Here is a 16,845-nt window from a genome sequence, read left to right as displayed (position 1 = left end):
AGAGCACACCTCCTAACTCTGCCTGTCACTGGTCCTAGGTGTCCCAGTTTGGTGCTTTTTCATGAGGATAGTGTAAAGAGTATGCCCTTGAGGCTGGGGCTTCCCAAACCCCAGAAGATTATCCGGGGACCTGTGTAAATGTGCCTCAGAGACACAGACTGTAGGTCTGGAGAAATGCCTGTATTTTCACAAAGGGTGGTCCTCCTGGACCTTCTGCAGAGCTGTCTTCTTGTCCCCCATCTCCACAAATGTGGGGAGTGGGGACAAGGCACTGATCCCATGGGTCAAGCAGGCCCAAGGTGGTGAAGCAATGAGAAACACGGCTGCTTCCTCAGGTAAGCTAAGTTCAGGAAGTGGGGCAGCCCTGCTGGCCTCTCCAGGCCGTGGCACAGCAGCAAACAGCCACCTCACAGCCTGTCTAGCTGAGTGGCCTGGGCACTTGCTTGTCAGGCATGCTCAGACATCCCTCTGGCCCGGCTGGCCTGCAGGGGTTTGTCCTGGGAGAATTCGAGAAGCTGCCCTTGGCTCCTGAGAGCACTGTATAGGGCTCTGGTAACAGCACACTTGGTCTGAGGAGGAACACACTCGGACCAGAGATGCACTGTGCAGAGACACCCCACCCCCACTCCTCCTGTTCTAATATACCCTTGCCTGGCCCAGGTCTCCTGCCTGCATACGGGACTCAGAAAGGCCCCATCCCTCCATGTGGCTGCCCCTGCCTGGTTCCAGGTGGGAAGGTGACCCTCTCCCTTTTCCTCCAGGAACCTGCTAGGGTGGGTGGTGTCCCTATGTGTGGTGACTCCACAGGTGCCCTGCTCAGTTCAGGACTTTGGACAATAAAAGCAATTTATTCTCTGTACAACAAAATTCTTTTTCTCATTTCAGTTGCTGAGGCCAAAACCTTATAGTGCTGTCCTGGAGTCTTTGCTCTTAGACCCACATCAAATCCATCAGTGAACCCTGTCCACTAGACCCCAACTTTCCCCAGAACTGCCCCTTCAGCTCTGTCATTTCTTGCCTGGATTATTGCTGCAATCTCCTGCCTATATCCCTGTTCAACAGAGCAGTCAGGGGGCCATGATAGAGTTGGGTAGAGTTGGGGACAGTCTAGTCCAGGGTCAAGCTATGCCAGTGGCCCTATCTGTGCTCATATGAGGAGACCCTTCATCCAGATTTTGTCTCATTTTGGCTATTACAAAGAAAAGCTGTTAGTCATGATGAACAAGATTTCTTTCATACACTTCACAAAGTTTAAGTCCCTAAATTCTTTTACGGATCTCACGTCTTAACTTGGGGTTTATGAAATCTACCATCTTCATAGGAACTCCTTTCTGGCCTGGAAACTTTCAGCCTTGATTCAGAGCAAGACACACAGCAGTCTGGAGGCCCCTCTGAAGATGCTGAGGCCAGGGTCAGTGGAGGCCAACACCGTGGCTGCCTTCTTAGAATCTGCTACAGCATGATTCTGCAACAGATGTGATGTGCAACAGATGTCCATGAGTGACATGGGAAAGCAGGCTTCATCTCCTTTGGGGACCCTGCCATCGAGCTCTGTCAGCAGGACAGGGGTCCTCCCGGGGGCTTGCATCAGGACGCATTCTGTGGGATCCCAGCCTTGGTGCTGGGAGATATGGACAGAACTTGAACTCTGTGGGGTGTGTGTGTGTAATTACACCCTTGCCCTCCTCCTCTCCCCTCCCCTCCCAGCTCTTCCAACATGGAGGTGGCAGTAACCAGGCTCAGCCTTTTCCTGCTACCCTCTTAGCCTGGCCCCATGTCCCTGCCATGTCCCTGTAGTAGCCTTCAGAGGGCAGCTGTCCGGTGACTCTCCTGGGCTTGCTTTCGCTTAGCCTTGTTCTCCAGGCCACCACCATCTGGACTCCCAGAGCCACTGGAGCACCCCCAAATCAGGACTAGGAGGAACCAGGCCACCTTGTCCAAGTGAGGACTTGAGGTTTAGAGAGAGGAAGGTAATGAGCCTGGTTGCTCAGCACATCAGACGTCAGATCTGCTTTTCAGTCCAGGCCAGGCCTATTGAGAAAGAGACAAGAGCCACCAAAAAAAGAAGGACTGGGCACTCCTCAGGCCAACCCCAAGTTAGCCCCGAAGTTGGCCCACCCCAGCCCCTACCAGCACGCCCCTCAGTCTTCCCTCACTTTTGCCATCTTGTGTCCCTCTTCCATGGTCCCCCACCTCGGTGGCAGCGTAAGTAGGCACCAGGCCAGGGGAGGCTGATGGAGAGGTCTGTGCTAGACTCGGCCAGACTCACTTCCGGCAGTCAGCCTGCCCTCCCCTCAACAGACTGCCTAGAGACCGAAAGCCCCTGACCCCACCCCACCCCACCACCCCCACAGCCCCTGGCCCTGACTCAGCCCATAAATTACCTAGAGATGGTCGCTGACTCAGCCAGGAAGCCCAGAGCCCCCATCTCCAACCCCAGGCCTCAACCCCACAGCTGGCTCTCATTCCAGGGTGCTTGGCCCCTCCTCTCAGGAAATTCCTGGAAAATATCAGGCTTCTTGGAGGGGAGATCTACTAACCACAGCCCCAGCAGGGAATGAAGCTGCTGCAGCCTCGTCCATCATTCTGCCGTCCTGCCCCTCCTCCCCTGCCTGTGGGTTTTGTGGAGCTGAGTATGGAGGGGTCAGTCCCTGTAAAGGAATAGGCACGTGGCCCTGAAGGGAACTTAGAGTGCAGGTGGGCGGAGGGGGCAGTCAGAAAAGGCCGCTGGGAGGTGGAGGGCTAGTCCTGGGCCAGGGAGGATAGGTGAGAACAGATAGATGAAGAGGTTAGATGGGTGCTCCAGGCCCAGAGGTCTGCATGAGCAGGGAGTGGGTGTGTGTAGGGGTTGGCCTGGTATATGTAGGGGTTGGGGGGCGGGGAATGTAGAGGAACCAGGCTAGAGGGGTTGCTGGGCAAGGGAGCCCAGGCGGAAGAGGCCAGGGCTGGGGCCAGGTGGATCTCCAAGGCAAAGGCACAGGGGATTCTGGGGAACTGGAAACATAGGACAGGGCTGGGATGGCCCAGGGATTGTTGAGGAGAGCAATCTGGGATAAGATAGGCCTTGGTCAGCAATCCCGGGGAGCACCGGTCCTACCAACATCTGTGGACAGCGTTGGGCTCCCAGTGCCTGCCAGGCCCAGGGCTTGATGCAGGCCTCTGCATCATCGCCCTCCAGTCAGATGGCCAAGTCAGGGCTCCTGCCTTCAAGGAGCCCAGACAGAAGGACAAGATCATGATCTCTGGAAACCCCCTGAGAAGGAGGAAGAGCCACTGCTCACAGTTTCTTCCTTAGGGAGCGTCTGGTCTAAGGGAGAGAACTCCCAGGCCCTTCCTGCCCACTCTGGGCTCCAATGTCCCTTCCATCCTTTCTTCAGAAACCCCATTCATTTATGAGGAAAACCAAAGTCCATTCCTTAGAGTAAATGTGCTTCCCCTCAGATGATAAAAATTTCTTAAAGTATGAAAATTCCTGCCCAACTTTTCACCGGGAAAAATGGCTAAGTGGTTGTAGCCACAGCCGTGGAATCACAGGAGAGAGAAATACATACATGAGCTGGCCAGAGGGTGGGCTTGGATGGGGGTACCATCCTTCCCACTCCCCGGCCAGGGTGTCAAGGGGAGGGGTCTGCTGAGTTTCTGGCATTTGCTCCCTTTCCTGGTAATAGCAGTTTTCCCGTGGCATGGTGAGGTCAGGGAGAAATGGGGACACAGCCAGCCCAACAAACAAGAGGAAAAGAGAGAAAGACGTGGGCGGAAGAGTGACACAATGGAAATTCCTCAAAAGCAAGGGATCTTCGTGTATCCTGGACTCTGAAGCCAGGAAGCTCTTCAATAAGCGGGTGACCCAGGAAGGCCTTCCTCGACCCCTGGCTGGAATAAAGCCCTCGCAACACTGGTGCCTGTAGAAGCCCTTAGAATGTTATATTGATGTCCCCAACTCCCATGTTGAATCACCCAACCCCAACCAACCCTTGCCCCATGTCCCCAAGACAGAGCTGCCATGGTCACCGTGACATGCCGGCATCTGGTAGAGGCACTTCCTCTTATATCTGTCCTCAAGATATGGAAGAAGGAGGGAAGGACTTGGCCAGAGAAGGCCAGAGAGGCCCATCCTGGGATTGGCCTCTGGAGATGGCCCAGGGTGCTCTCCCTCCTTCCTGTTCCTGCTTGAGGTCCTCTTCTGTTCCTGAAGACTGAGGTGGGGAAGGGCTGGTTGGCCCTCCCCTCTGAGAGGGGAACCCAGATTTACCTCTAGAGGCCCTGCCCCTAACTTCTATGGACCCAGATGTTCTGGAAAGTGGGGTGGGGACGTCCTGCTTCATTGTCACTGGCTCACAACATTTCCAGAAATTCTTCCTACCATTAAGAAAAGTGAGAGAAACCTGGGTGGCCTTGAAGGGGATCCCCAGAGCTCTCATGACCAGAAATCCAGGGCATCCTGCCTGGGACAAAGGGTCAGCTCACCCTAGGACAAAGAGATGTCAGGAAGAACTGACCAATGGACCCAGGGCTCACCATCTCCATGCCAGACCAGGCTGCACTTGGCCCAGGAAGAAAATGGCCTGGACTTATTTAATAGTAAGTTCTGATTTAACTTATTATATAAATAAGAACTTATTAATATAATAAGTTCTGGTTTCTCCCGGAACTTATTGAGTTCTGGCATCAGGGAAGACTAAAGCTTATAGTCAATCCAGAGTGTTTATTTGCTTCCTCTATTTTAATGTCTAATCATCTACTAGGTTTTGGGAGTAACACAGGAACAATTATTATCATTATTCTCCCATGATGCATTTTCCTAGGGTACCCTGCTCAGAACCGGCCTGAGCAGGTAGGTGTGCAGAGCTGAGCATATCAGCCATCCTCTCAAGGGGCTCCCAGTGCTCAACATAAATAACAAAGTCCACAAGAAACCCTAGAAACACAACTCGGTTTGGTTAATCCAGTGTTTCTCAAACTTATTTAACCATAGAACCCCTTTTTTGTGGGATATAAGATCATGAAGTAGTGTCCCCTACATTTGGGGGAAGGCGGCTTTCGAGTTTTTGATGGGTGGTTTTCTATCTTTGCTCCATCCACGGTGCCTCAGGGTGAACTAAGGAGAAGGGGGAAATTGAGTCAGCAGCCCTGTGTCTTCGTCCCACCCTGCCCACGCACCCCAATTCAACCACCAGTCCTTTATTCTGCTTTGAGTTCCTGACAATACATTTTTACTTGATGAAAGGGCCTTGCTGCTAAAACTAAGTTTCAGAGTTGCCTGATAGTTGGTGCCCCCACCCTGCCGTTCGTAGGTTGGAACCTAACATCCAAGGTGATAGCAGTAAGAAGTGGGGCGGGGTAATTAAGTTGTTGTGAATGCCGAGTCCTCCAGAATGAGAGTAGTGCCCTTAAAAAAAGAGCCCTCTGAAGGAGCCCTCTGGCTACGTGAGGTGTGGCAAGAAGGTACCACTTTGAAGCAGAGAGCAGCCCTCGTAGACACCTAGTCTGTGGACGCTTTGATATCAGACTTCCCAGTTTTCAGAACTGTGAGCAATACATTTCCTTGTTCATAAATTCTCCAGTCTGTTTTGTTATAGCAGCCTAACCTAAGACAAGAGCCATTGCTTTACGGCTCCTCACAAGTATATGAAAAGAAAAGAACAGGCAGAATTGTCAGGAGAGCTAGAAATAAAAATAATAAAATTTAAAAACTCAATGGAATAAGTAGAATAGGAACGGGGTGTACACGAGAATCACCCAGTGCACAAATCTCAGAATGCTCTGACCAGGCTTTTCTTTTCAGATGAGGAAACTGGGACAGGAGGAGTTGGACTGCCTGCCAGGGACTCTAACTTGCTCTCTGATCAGGTATCTGGGCATCTTTTCCCAGATCTGATTCATGGTGGAGATGAAACTCTTCCACCAAGGAATCACCACTGAAAGGGCACCTGAGATCCCAGGCTGCAAGAGAGCAGGGTGGCCGGGGCTGTAGGAGGTCAGGAGAAAGGGATCTCAGGGAGCAGGAGTTTTGAAAGGTCTCTCTTTGAGATCTGAAATTGCACCACAACATGGGCCAGATCCTGGCATGATTCTTCTACATGAAACTTCTGCCTTTCTTTATGTTTAGGGAATTCTTAGCATTGTCTGCCTGGATAATGCCTCTCCTCCTTTCCAGTCTCTCTTCTTGGAATTCTGCTTGGCAGAGGTTGGAACTTCTCATTCTGTTCTTCATACTTCTCAACCAAAAAGTTATTCTTATTTTCTTTTATTCACCTCTTTCTTCTGTATTTTGGATAAGTTCTCGGATCTCCTTTTTCAGCTCTACTTAACCCCAGTAAGTTTAAATTCCAATCACTATTTTTTTTAGAAGTCCCCAGCCCAGCTTTTTGAAACCCCAAATCCAAGAATTTTAGCCTTTCCCTAAAGTGACAAATGCTGAAAGATCAAGCTCAGGCTTTCCACCCAGGGTTCCCAGATACTTCTAGCCCCTGGCAGCCTCATGAGGTCCTTTACAGTAATCCAGGAGCCATGCAAATACTTTTTTTTTTCTTTTTGGTGCAAAGGCTGAAATCCAGGGATGCTTTGTGCTTTACCACTAAGCTAAATCTCCAGCCCTTTTTATTTGTTTATTTTGAGACAGCATCTCGCTTAGTTGCTTAGGGCCTTGCTAAAATCACTGAGGCTGGCGATCCTCCTGCCTCAGCCTCCTAAGTCTCTGGAATTACAGGCTTGCACCACTGTATAAGGCTAAATACTCACATTCTCCATGCATGCCTCAGCAAACTCGCTAAAGGACACAGGGCGAGGGCAGAGCTAAGTTCAAGAAAACACAGGAGGATAATACTAGCTAATAGTTTTCTATATACCATCCTAGTATCCCACTGGACCATTATGATAAACGTTTTTATTCTACTGCCTTTAGATGTAATTTGGGGAGTCTCCCTAGTCCTCTCTAAACCTTGTTCCCTTACCAATCAGATGCCTTTGGAATTTGAGTCTTCCCCTCTTCATTACCTAAAGCTTCCCTTCTCCACAATCTGCCTCTTTTCCTGGTCCAGTGAGTGTCTAGGCTGGTGAAGGCCTGGACCCAGATAACAGCCAGACAATGGCAGCCAAAGCCTAGAGGAGTGAGGCCGTGGGAACCAGTCAAGATTCTGGGGAGAGGGGCCGGAAAAGGGGGGGAGGAAAACAGGCAGCTAGACAGGCAGCAGCGTCCGCCCCCAGCCCTGCCCTGGAAGCCCTGCTCCAAGGTCGGTGGAAATGGGACTGTTTCTCTTGGACAGCCCCTGCTGGGCCACTCATTCATTCAATAGCTATTTACTGGACACCTACTAGGTACTGGGCCCTGTGCCAGGAACAACCTTGCCCCTCGGGACAGTCCCTTCCACTTCGCAAAAACATTCACAGCTGTTGCCTTTGGGCTCACCCCACGGTCCTGTGTGGCAGCAGATCTGAGGTCAACAGCCCCTCTTGACAAACCAGAAGCCATGATTTCCACGACGGCACACACAGAGCAGGCCCCTTGGCAGAGATAACCTCCAGACGTCTTGCTTGAGGGCACTTAAGAGAGATGGATTTGCCCCTGGCCCCGTTTTGTGGCTCCAGGGTGCTGGGGAATAACCACCTTTACCCTGCACAGTTGCTTCGGCAGTTCCTCGGTCTGTCAGCTCATTACTACTCTTCCTAAAAATTCCTCTTCACTATCACCAATGAAGGCCACAAATCCATCATGGAAATTGCTCAACTTTCCAGTGAAGTCTAATGGGACCCTTTCCCCATCTTTGCTGAAGGGGAGAAAATTCTGGAAGTTCTGACATGCAATGTTTCCTGGAAACTGCGAACCACAAGTTTTTAATCAGGCTTCGTGAGCTGGCAGCTGGGTTTCCACTGGACTCTGGTCACTTTCTGCTTGTCTGGGTTTTTAGGGTACAACAAGCAGACTTCAGAAATTCCTGACTTCCTTGTAGAAGAATAAGTCTGAAAAACTTTCCAGGGCTCTTTGCTCTCATTTTGTGCTGCTCTTTCAACTTCCAGTGTTACTTCATGTCATCGCTGGGCCCTGCTCAAGGCCTCACAGAGCAAGGACACCACATGCTTCCCCGGAATATGCATGTCACTGGTCACATTCACATACACAACACATATACACCTTCTACACATTCATCCCATAATCCTTTTTCTGTATGTTTACTACATATAACATGCACACTGTGTATATGCTGAAAGCATACACTTGCATGTTTTACAAACACGCCTGTTGTGGGCCACACACACACGCACACACACACATGCACACACACTAAATTCATACATTCACATCAGGTTTATGCTACATGAAAAAACACTTTGTACATCAACATACACAGTGAACGTACCCTACATTCACAAACACACATATTGATAGACACACAACCAAATACATACACATTTCACAAACATACTCTTATTTTCTGATTAAAGTTCTTTTCATTTTGGGGTTCTACTAAAACTCAGTTACCGAACTCATCTGTTTCCTTCGGTCTGTTCTTTTCTTTCTTGACAATACTTGCGGGGTACCCCCCCTTGGTTTTAGCAACAAACAAAACAACTAAACTTCCCTTCCTATTATCTATAAATAAATGTGGCTGGGCACAAATTTCTGGAAATGCCAGAAAAATAAATGAACTAAGAACTCTGATTTGTGGTGTTAACCCTCCCTCCTCTTCCCTATGAAACTGGCTCTGCCTTTGTCTGCATGAGGCCAAGCGTCGGATACTAGGGGACACCTGCCTTGCATTAGATATTTGGCTCTGGGGCAACACACATAAGATTTGTCACAGTAATCAGAGATCCACTTCTCATGGAAGATTGGTCCTCTGCCCACTGTTAGAGCACAGGATGTCACAATGGGTGTTGTGAAGATGGGAGATACAAGACCCATGTGCCACCAATACACTTCAGACCCTAACAGACAGCACTAAGTGATCACAGCCTCTGTCCCTCCAAGCCTGGACTTGCCTTTGAAATCCTCTACACAGCCCTCCAGCATGACCAGCTAATCAGGGCTGGCAAGGGAGGTGGGGACCTAGTGAGGAAACTGAGGCACAGAGAGAGGATGATTTTGTGTGGTCATCTGGCACCATTCAAGCTGTTGCTCCGCTCTGTGCTTCACAGATGTGGTCCATGTAAGCGTGAGAACCTCCCCAGGAGCTGAAGAAGAGGGGCCAGAGGAAGGCTACACTAGGTCTAAGTCCCTGAGACACGCTGAGCCCTCATTTCTCTAGTCTAAGCCATGGTCATCTTCACTGGGGCAAAGCAAGAATCTTTGCTGTCTCAGTTATAGCTCCCTTGGTCCCCAATCCCTAGGTCTCTGACCTTCCAGTTCAAGGCTAGGAATGAGGGGCCCAAAGGAGTTTATGAATGCTACCCCCCTGCAGTACTCATCTGTCCCCTGCTGAGACCTCTTCTCCCCAAAGCCTTTCCAGCTCAACTAGGTCTCACCAGGTGCCTCTCACTATAATGGCTGCACCTTCCAAACAGATACCTGTCCTTATACTGGCACTTACTGGTTGTTTAACTGGCACCAGTTTTGGTCCCACAGCTACACTGGAAGTGTTCCTTGAGCCACCATGCTTTTGCTCATGCTGTGCCTCTGCCAAGAATGCTCTTCCCGCCTTCTTTGCCTCCCACCCACCCTTTACCACCCATCACAGGTGTCGCCCCACCTCCCCATTCCTTCCCACTAAGCACAAACGGGCCTTTCTCTAAACCACCAAACTGGGCTTTATTTCACAGCCCTGCTCAGGTCCTACTTGCTGTTGTCATAAAAAATTAACTGTGTCTTCTTTTTATCCCCTTTATGTTGTGGGTTTGGGACTTTGAAGAACCAGTGACTTCTCCAAAAGGAGTCCCCACCCCCAGGAATCCCCCAACTTGGGTCTCACATGGGGACATCTGCCTGCCCCTGTGGAGAGCTCCCCAGCCAGGCCCCAGCACCAGCAGGTGATGTGGAAATGTCCATGGATGGGCACCAAGGCATGCGGAGGTGATCGAGTACCCACAGGGGTTCCCAGCCAACCCACTCCCCTGGACAGGGGTCCAGCAGGAGCAGGGGCCTGGCCTGGCCTGGCCTCCAGGCCCCTTCTCTTGGGGCAGTCCTGTCCTCCAGGACAACAGCTGCTGCAGCAGTACTTGTGGGGGAGTCTCCTCCTGGGAGCCCTGTGCTGGGGCCATCTGGATGCAGAGACCCCACCTTTGCCACTGCTCCCAGCCTGGGGTGGGCATCATGGATGCCAGGAACATTCTTTTCCAGGGGAGGGGGGATACAGCTGCTACAAGAACTGCAGGGTGATAGGGAAGGGCTGGTAGGGGTGGTGCTAAGAAATTGGGAGCCTCAGCATTTGAGTCACATCACACCCAGACAGACAGACAGATGCGCCACGATGTGTGCTCATGCCTCAGTCATGCAGATACCCCCACCCAGTCACACACCACACAGTGGCACCCTGCCAGGCCTCCTCAACCAGGAGTGTGGGCAAAGCCACCGCTGGGAGAGGCTGAATTGTTTCAGATGACAAAGGAAGAAAATCCAGCAATCCAAGGCTAAACAGGAAAACCTCTGCCCCTGCTGTGGGAAAATCCTCAGATCCCGGAGTTTCCATCTCAATTTCAACTGGAAGACATGCAACGATGAAACTGTCTCTGTCTTCTCCATCTTTTTTGACTTTAAGAATTGTCTCAATCTCCTCTGGATCCAGAACTCAGAGTCCAGAACTCAGCTCAGCCCAACTCTACAGCCCTGGGATGCTTTCATGTGGTGGGAAAATATTGGGCTTAGGACCCCAGAAATCTGGGTCCTCCGAGCCCTCCAATGCCCAGCAGGGCAATCTTGGGCTAGTCCCTCGACTTTTCTGCTTCCCGGTCTCTGTGCAAAGAGCAATTCCAAAGTCCTTTTAGATTTGAAATTATATAAAAGGAGAGGGGCTGAGGAGGACAGGGGCTGAGAAAGAGGAATCTTCTGACTGTGAAATCTGGAAATTACTGAGAATATCGTAGAAACCCCTTGAAGGTTTCCTAGAGAGGACAGGTGGAGGTGGATGGAGGAGACGGAGGAGGAGGCTAAAGAGGGGGAGAGGTCAGGGTGGCAACCTCCAGCCAGGGGAGGGAGGTGCAGACAGCCCAGCCTAAGAGAATGTGCGTTCCCCCCACAACTGTTCTAAGAGGCCACTTCGTGTCCCCACCAGCTTGGTTGAGCCATTGGTACTTCCCCCAGGTATATCTTTGTTGTAGAACCAAAACCTGGGCTTGTTATGATGACTCATCAAGTGAGATGAGCCTGGATGGGGCTCAGGTGTGTGTGCACCTGGCACCGTAGTGTCAGGAACCAGTGCTCTTGCTGTTGTTGTCTTGACAACTCTCATTATGGGTTTCTTTTTTGTGTGTTCAGGGATCTCTCTGTCCCCATCTAAGGCTGAGACTCCTGATTTTAAAAGTCCATCATGACTAATTAAGCTACTTCTTGCCTTTGAAATTTTGGAAATGCATGATTTTTATGACTTTTTGTCAAAAATGATGTCTTCTGCATAAGTTAACTTTTTCTACCTTACATCTCACCCCAAAACTTAATGACTAAAGACAAGCATTTAGTAGTTCACGAGTCTGTAGGTGGGCTCAGCAATTGGAGCTGGGCTTAGCAGGATGGTTCTTCGGTGTCCTCACCCGGGCTCACTGTCAACTAGTGGGTCAGCTGAGGACAGCTGAGCTAGGGCAATCACATCATGTGTCTGGTGTTTGGAACTGGCCATTGTTTGGTTACCGCTTGGGTAACAGGAGTGGCTGGGATATGTCTCCAGCAAGCCAGCCTGGGCTTGTTCACATGATGACAACCACAAGAACAGCAGGGAAGGAAAGCCCCAGTGTGCAAGCTATTTTCCCGCCTCTGCCTTCTGCTTCATGATTGCTAATGGCCAGAGCAAGTCATAGGGATGAGCTCAGGCTCAAGGGGTGGAAAAATAAGACTCCATTTCTTGATGGGAGAAGCTAAAAAGTCGCACAGGAAGAGTGTTCTTGCAGGGATGGGAGGAAATAGAGTGCTTTGCTAGCAATGTACCACTCTCCTTTTTTGTTCCTCTCCATTTGCTTGCTTATAGAATTCAACTGCTAAAGCATCGGATTAAGAATCGAGCCATAGCTCTTCCCTAGGGGACTCTAGAAAGAATTTCGTTGTTTATTTTTGCAGAAATGGGATGGAACCCAGGCCTTGCACATGCTAGGCAAATGCTGTACTACTGAACTATATATCCTCAGCAGGGGACTCTGGGTATCTCATTTGTCCCTATCATCTGATTTTTTTTGGTTTGTTTTCTTAATGCTGTGCTGGGGTTCGAACCTGAGGCCGCAGGTATGCTAAGCCTCTCACGTGGGGTACACCTCTGGCTCTTGATTTTATGAATCAGAGTTGGAAGGAACCCTAATGACCAACTCATCCAATACCCTATAGAGGCCCTCTCTCTGAGGCAATGTCTTTTCCTTTCTCTTTTGTATGTTTTGTCTTTATTTGTGTGTCTGTTTGGGTTGGCATTAGGAATTGAACCTAGGATCCTGGGCCTACAAAGCACAAGCTCCACTACTGAGTGTAAGACATCATCCATTTGGTCTTTAAATCCTAGGAAATACTTACTTCTAAGTTTTCTCTTTTCCAGGTTACATATCTCAAATTCTTTAACTGTTTCCATTTTGAGTAATTTACAGATTTTTCTATATTCCAATAGACCTCAAGATATATTACTTTTTATCATTTCTCCAAAAAGGGTACTGAGAGCTAAAATATTTGAATTCCTCCTCAATGTACCATTGAATTTCTTATCTCTGTATAATGGTTTCCATGTCCTTTGAATCCTTTTCAAATAATATTATTCAGTATAAAACTCACATTTTTATATCAGCTTAAAATGAGATACACTGGGGGGCTGGAGATGTAGCTCCGTGGTAGAGCACTTGCCTAGCATGGGTGAGGCCTGGGTTTGATCCCCAGAAGCACATTAAAAAGAGAAAGAGAAAGATACACCAGATTTTCACCAAAGAAATCTCGTGAGGGAAGCCCTAGAATTTTGTGATCTGTTCATTTTATTTTGAACATAATTCTGGGTTCATCAATATAGATACATTATTTTCCCTCTTTTTGGTAAATGTCTCGAAGTTTTTCTATATGAGTAGATGTTATGCAAAGTTATTAAATTTGACAAAAAAATTACATAAGTATACAATCATTAAACAATTCCTAGACCAAGGAATCAAGCATTTCCAGAAAGTTCCCTCATCTTCTTCCTCACCTGTACTTCCCATCCCCATAGGCAACTGCTCTGACCACTGTCACCTTAGGTTTGCTTTCCCTGTTTTGGAATTTTAGAAAAATGGAATCAAATGGTATGCATTGTTTTGAATACAATTTTCATATAATTTTTTTTAAAGTTTATTCATGTAAGTTGTGTGGATCAGTAATTCGCTCTTTTCAATTGCTGTGTGGATTTCCATCTTCTATACAATTTGTTTTTCTACTTTCCTGTTGACATGTAGATTAAAGCCACAATGCAACCTCTTTACACATTCACTAGATGAGCCAAGATGAAATGGGCCGACAATCCTAAGTGTTGGCAAAGGTACTGGAGCAACCAGGGCTCTCATAAGCTGGGTGTGGGAGCATCTGCAACAATCACTGTTTTGTAGCATCAACTCAAATCAAATATACACAATCCTTTGAACCCAGCAATCCCTTCTATACCCATGAGAAAGGCATGCTTATGCCGGCCAAAAGACATGTACCAGAATGTTCTTGGCAGCTTTATTGATAATTCCATCACTGTGTAAATGGAACACAAGTTCTCTATTGTGTAAATGTTCCAATCTCCCATTGAGTGGTATCAGTTCTAAACAAGGCTGAGATAAGCATCCTTATACAGACTCCTTGTATGAACTCACTATTATTTCCTTAGGATCAATTCCCAGAAGTGGATTGCTGAGTCAGAAGCCATGTACTTCTTAGGGTTTGAGACTCACATTGCTAAGTTGTACCACGAAGGCTGACATCAGTCCCCTCCTGCTGTTCACCTGTGCCTGTGAAAGAGGTTTCCTCGACCCCAAATCATTCATGTTTAAGCATGGCCTGCCCCCTCCCTGGAGTTCACAGCTTTCCCGGCAGAGAGTGGAAGGAAGTGCTGGTTTGATATGCCACAGAGCACAACGGCCACAGCTCTCAGGCCCAGGCTCTCAAGGCTGCAGGACCACTGGCCTTCTGCTGCTGCCCAAGACTGAGCTTATCAGAGCAGCCGTAGGGCCAGAGCATTCACTGGTGCTGGCAGCCCTGGTCTCCACAGCTGCCGCACAGTCTGGGCACCGGAAGCACGTAAGCGACCAGCTGCACTGGCCCAGGGGTGCTGATGCAGACCAGTCCAACATGGGAATGTGAGCAGGTCAGCAAAACACCCAGCACTTCCTCTTCCTTTGCCTCAGTGCTCTCAGATGGACACCCAGCCCCTCCCCTGAGCCTCTTCCGAATTCCCCTTCCCCAAGTGCCCAGAGGACGTCCCCATGTTCAGGCAGCCAGTGGTATGTGCAGGGGTCTGGGGGCAGGAGGTGGGAATGGTCCAAGTGTCAAAGGCCTTCCCTCCTGTTTGAGATCAGGGTGATGTGAGGGGCTCCAAGTCCTCTATCCTGAGAGAGTTTCCCATTTCACCATGGGGCCTGCCGTGCCCCCATTGAACCTCAGTCTCCTTGCCCCTTTGTGCACTGCCTGACCCACCAACCCATGGGGGATGGGTGGGAGGGAGTCAGCAGGAGGGAGGGAAGTTAAAGGCAGGAAAGAGGAAGGAAGGAGACAGGAGGCTGCAGCGGGTGGGTCAGGCCAGCTGCTCCAGCCCTTCCAACACGGCCAGGCCCTTTCCCACACCAGAAGAAGGGCCCAGATTCAATCTCCCCCAAGTACTTTCCTGCCAAGGGCTTTGCTTCTGCCAACCCTGCAGGGCAGGACTAGGCAAGGACTGGGGGCAGCCAGCAGGACACAGGCTTTGGAGTCTGGCAGAGGCACTCAATTCACTGGGTGACCCAGGTTTAAAGAAGAGGTAACTGGCTGATGGCTGCCACATCCATGAGATAGGATTAAAATATGTGGCTTCCAGAGGCTAGGCTCAGGGTGGGGGCCGAGGGAGGGAAAGAGAAAGGCTGAGCAGCTCCTCCTTCCTCCTGCCCGGACTGTTGCCCCAGCTCAGACTCCAGAGCTTCCCACTTCTTCCCCACACACTCTGAGCTCCTGAGGCCAAGGGCAGTGTGTGCCCTGACTCGCTTCTTCCCCACCCCCTGGCCACTGGCTGCTGCAGCTGCAGGGCCTTAGAGTTCTGTACCTAGGATTAGGAGCCCAGAAGCAGAGGCTGAGGTGGGTGTCCCTGGGGAAGTGGTTTATGGGGTAGTGCTCTCAGGGGCAGGGGTGTGTGGAGGCAGGACAGGGCCAGGAGATGCTTAAACAAGGCCGTGACCTTGAGCTTCAGCATATGCCAGGGAGCTCAGAGACCACAGGTGGGTCTGTCCCACCTGAAGGCAAAGACCCAGCTTATGAAATCCTGAATGAGGCATTGGTTTGAGGATTGGCTGAGGCCAGTAGGTGGGCCCTTGAGAGGGACAATCTCTAGACTGTTCCCGGGTCAGGAGCGAGCTCTAGCAGCACTCTCACCCAGCAACTGGGATACAAACTGCAGGCTGGCAGGGGGACATGGCCACTATATCACCCCACTTAGAGTGGGGAGCTCCCAGTTGGCCAGATGGGTCCTGGCCCTGACACTCACCTGGAGCCCTGCAGGGGAGGGCAAGAGCCATGTCTCCAGATGGCACACAGAGGCCCCAGGAGCAGGAGAAGAAAGAGCTGCAGAGCCAGATCCAGAACCCAGGCAAACACCCTTGCTTCTAGAGCAGGGCCTTGAACTTAGGGTTATCCACTTGTGCCATTTCATGCTGGTTGTGGCATGAGCGGGCATTTCTAGAGAGAATCCACACATGCCCTGGACTCTCACAGCAAAGTTGGAAGGGTGAGTATTGGACCCCACCTGGGTGATTCCCACAGATAAACCACTGGCAGTGGGGGTGGGATAGGGATCTAGGCTCATGGAATGAAGAGGGGGCCCCAACAGCCACACCCTGTGTCCACCCTTCCTGGGCTTGGTGGGGGACATGGCTGGCTTGGAACCAGGGAGGAGAAGGTGCTCCCTCTCCTCATCTGGGGCTGAACAGAGCCAGAGTCTCCCCTTGGGGGCGTGGTTTAGGGCCAAGCCCCACAAGCTACCAGAAGGCAGTTCAAGCACCCATTCACCATTTAGACATATGACGCTTTTGTAAGTATTTAAAAAAGGGGCCCTCACCAGGGGAGAAAAATCGCAGAAAAACAACCCCTCTAAGCCCGTGAACATTAGAAAGGGCCCTTTCTTCAGGGTGGGCCTGCCCTGGCTTCCCTACCCCCAACCCATGCCAAGCCTTGCTTCTGCTGGCCTCTCCCCGCCTCAGCCAGCCAGCTTGCTCCCCACTCAGACCCCATCCTGCCTGCCATTCTCCCTGGGCCCCTAGAAACTGAGAGCTGTTTCCAGGGTGATGCAGGGAGCAGGGCAAGGCTGGGGTGGGGGCCTTAAGGCTCTGAAACCCTGAACTAGGGCAGAGCAGGGGCAGCATCCCAATGAAGCTGCTGACAGATTCTAGGCCTCATGCCAGCTGCACACAAGACCGACAAGGGGAATCCGCACCGTGCCCAGCTCCAAAGGCAGCAGAGCCTGAGGGAATTAGAGTCTTGGGAGGTCAAAAACCTGAGCCTCCATTCAATGAAGGGAGCCACCAAGCCCTGCTAGGAGC

The sequence above is a fragment of the Marmota monax genome, unplaced genomic scaffold, assembly GCF_021218885.2.
Source record: "Marmota monax isolate L192 unplaced genomic scaffold, Marmota_monax_Labrador192_F-V1.1 WCK01_AAM20220418_F8-fsc00015, whole genome shotgun sequence".
Lineage (NCBI taxonomy): Eukaryota > Metazoa > Chordata > Mammalia > Rodentia > Sciuridae > Marmota > Marmota monax.
This window is presented reverse-complemented; position numbering follows the sequence as displayed.